Source organism: Galeopterus variegatus, unplaced genomic scaffold (assembly GCF_000696425.1).
Source record: "Galeopterus variegatus unplaced genomic scaffold, G_variegatus-3.0.2 Scaffold4304, whole genome shotgun sequence".
NCBI classification, from domain to species: Eukaryota; Metazoa; Chordata; class Mammalia; order Dermoptera; family Cynocephalidae; genus Galeopterus; species Galeopterus variegatus.
Window position 1 is genome coordinate 62,317 of NW_007730415.1, and position 4,160 is coordinate 66,476.

Genomic DNA, 4,160 nt, shown 5'->3' on the forward strand with positions numbered 1-4,160 from the left:
CCCTCGGTGTTGCTCCCGCACCTCGCTCAGCCAGTGAGCTGCCGGTCTGTATGTGGGATCCGAACCCTCGGCAGGAGTGCCACCCTGTAGCAGTGTGCCACCGGGCCGGCCCCCTTCTATGACATTTTAATATCTCTTTATAATATATTTGAAATTACCTTATCTGTTTACTTGTCTCTTCTCTTGTTTACCTGTCTCTTCCCTAGATTATTATCTTCTTGAGGACAGGCACTATTTTCAATTTATAATTGTGTTCCCAGTAGTATGCAGTCTCACCTTTGGAACACCTAGAATGACAATATCAGAATGCAAAGAGGGGATGTTAAGGCAAAAAATATCTGGGCCGACCCCATGGCTCACTCGGGAGAGTGTGGCGCTGGGAGCGCAGTGGCGCTCCCTCTGCCGGTTCGGATCCTATAGAGGGATGGCTGGTGCTCTCACTGGCTGAGTGCAGTGCGGACAGCACCAAGCCAAGGGTTGCAATCCCCTTACCGGTCACAAAAAAAGACAAAAAAAAGAAAAAAAGGCAAAAAATATCTGAGATCAGGACTATAGATGGGCCAAGATCAATATGGGCCAATGTGCAAGAATAATGACTAATTATTTAAGTAATCCAATCCAGGGGGAAAAGTGCTCTTAACAGGAATTATCAGTCACTGGTGAAACTTGGAATCAGCCTAATGTCAATATTCAGCTACAAGGGGTTCCCACGGGTTGAATCTAGACACTGTCCTGTGACTTGTAGTGCAGGGGTTGATAGGTAGTGAAGTCAGCTAATGTCTCAGCCAGGTAAACTAGAAACTGGAGCCGAAGAAAGTCAAAAAAAGAGCTCAGTTCTAGGGCCTATAGAATTTTTCTTTTGCATTCCTTTATGGTAGTAATCATCCATAATAGTAGTAATAGTTCGTAGTAGTGATTATTACAAGTATCGAATGTAGTAGTAAAGAAATATCCTCAAATTTCCCAGTATAATTTCCTTCAGGAGGAACTGTAAAGGGCACATAAAAAAATGACATTGTATATTGCTGAAGATAATAATTGTTCTGATTTGAGCATCACATATTGCACACAGGTAATAATATTCAACTCTGTACTCCACAGATATGTATAATCAATGATGTTACAATAAAAATATTTTTAATTATACTAATAAATTAATAAATCTTAAATCATTTATAAATATTAAATAAAATAATAACAATTTCCTTCATATCCTATTAGCCAGAACTAGCTAGGTAAAATAATGCACTCAGACATGTTGATAATGAGGATGAAATGCAGTGACACACAAGATGCAAAAAATTGTATTTCTTAATTTTCCTAAAACAAATCTAACCTGGACTCCAAGACTCCATTTGCCAGTGTTGGCAGAAGAGCACTACTAATCAGGTTGGCTCTTCTCTCCTTTGCTTCCTCTCATCTCAGGAAAATGGCAGAGCAACTTAAGCCTTATACATGGCACACATTCTTAGGGTCATATGATTGGTCCTAGATGCTCAATGACAATTGGACTTTCTTGGTTGCTGTAAATAAATATTGATGATTACCTGGGTCTGGGTACATTATCATATGAATAAAGTCAACACAAAAGAAGTGGAAATAGCTGTTGGGAAGACCACCAATAGTACCTACCACAACCAGGTGGAGGTCCCCCAAAATATCAAGACTAGGTAGATGAGAAGAATGAAAGAGAAGTTAGAAAAATATTGAGACTAGAAATGTCAACATAGGTAATATATAAATTTTATAGGGAAAGATAAGTAAATAAGGGGGAAGACATTTTAGAAGAAATAATGACTTAAAATTCTCAGAATTTAAAAAAAAATGTAGAGCTTAGATTAAAAGAATGCCTAACTATGAACTGCATAAATTAGGACAAATCCACACCAAAACATGTTAATTAATGAAAATTAAGGACATCAAGTAAAAATTAAAAGTTCTCTAAGATTCCAGAGAAGAGAATCCAATCACTTATAAAGGAGTTCAAATCAGATTGATGTTCAAATTCTCAAGGACAACATTATGTTCATGAAGACAGTGGAGTTACATTTTCAAATTGTTGAAATAAAAGCACATTAAACTAGACTTCTGTATCCAATTAAATGTGAAATTAAAATATTGTCAGGCACACAGGCTTCAGAAAGTTTGTCACACAAAAACTGTGTTGAAATAAAAGCACATTAAACTAGACTTCTGTATCCAACTAAATGTGAAATTAAAATATTGTCAGGCACACAGGCTTCAGAAAGTTTGTCACACAAAAACTCCTTTGACATGTTCTCCAGCAAGTAAAGAAATGCATCCAGGAGGACGCTGAAAACACATGAGAATTAAGGTTGAATAAATATCTTAGGGAAATACTTTATTGTCAAAAAAAAGAAGAAGAAAAAAAAGATATAAAAAGGAAGAAAATGTCCATAATCAAGAACTAAAACTTTAGATCACATAGAGGGTTTGTTTAATTTATTAAAATAGGACTGGCCAGTTAGCTCATTTGTCAGAGTGCAGTGTTATAACACCAAGGTCAAGGGTTTGGATCCCCATACCAGCTAGCTACCAAATAATCATCATAATAATAATTTATTGAAATAGAATTTGTAGATACTTATAAGCTTAAGAAGCTGATTAGAAAAACTAAACTTTATCATAAATCTTAATATAGTATAAGCACTTTTCAAACCAACAGAAGAAAATTCACTATATTGAGTGGATATTAGGAAAACAGAAAACAAACAAAAAATTCTTGATAAATTGAAAAAATAGATTACAATATCAGAAGTAAATCCCAATATAGTAGTATTTAAAATAAATGGAGATGATTATAATCACTGATCAATTCTTACTGATGAATTTTTTAAAGATTGAGAAGTATTACAAAGCAAAACACATGAATTTTGAAAACAGAGGGATAGGAAAAAACTGACTGCATACAAATACGGACTAAAAGAAAGCCATAATCAGACAAAATAATTTAAAGTAAAAATAATCATGAGGAATAAAATGGAGATATTATATTTTGGTCATCCATAATGATCATGAATCTACAAGGGTACTTCAAAAAGTTTGTGGGAAAATAGAATTAAAAGATAGAACAATCCTTCCATGAACTTTTTGAAGTGCCCTCATATACACATATAACAATACAGATGAAAATGTTGTATAATGATTACTAATAGAAATGCAAGGGAAATGTATAAATCAATAATTGAATTTAAACATTATTGACAAATAACTACTGATAAATCAAGCAAACCCCCAAAAGCAATATTTCTTATAGATGAAAAAATAAACTGTACCTATTAACTTAACATCAGCAGAGACTTAACATTTGCTTCAAGCAAAATTAGAAAATTTAGAAAAGTTAACTTTGTACAAACCACAAAAATGTTTCAATACATTTTTAAGAATCAGTAACATACAGACTATCTATAAAGCAATAAAATTATAAATCAATAATAAAGACATAGCTAAGCAATTAATGTTTAGAAGGAAATAGTTCGCAATAACCCTTGGATTCAAGAAAGGAAACTTTAAAAGGAAATTATAAAAATCTTAGAGCAGAAAGATAATAGTAGTGCTACATTTCAATATTTATTACCCTTAGATACAGATAAAAAGCTATGCTGGGCTTTTAGTTGACTATAAACTCAATAGGGACTGATATAGCTAAAAAAACAAACAACAAATGAGATTTAACACATTTTTTTAGTGCGAGTACAGTATCTAAATCAAAGGTCAGACTGCATCATGAATGTTGTATTCTCTATTTACTATATGCTACGAAATAAGGAGAATTGTGAGTAAAAACAGAAAAAAGGGCACCATAATGGAGAGCCACATGGGCTCAAAGTCTTATTCAGATGGTTCGGAGTTTAGACAGGGACAGAAGCTCAAGTGCGCTGTTCCTCAAATACATCAGCAGTTGCCATCTACATGGTGGTGGAGCAGGTAGATGGGCCATGTTGCTCAAAGGGAAACGTAAGACCAACATCTGGGAGTACCAGAAGGAAGAAACTGGAAGAAGGTAAAAAAGAAACATTTAACTGTAGAGTTGATCAAAAACAATTACTCCAAAATCATTAGCAATGTATGACAAGGTATATTCCAGCACAGGTGGGAGTGTTACTGTCTCTGACACAGTAGAGGAAATTCCTGCGAAG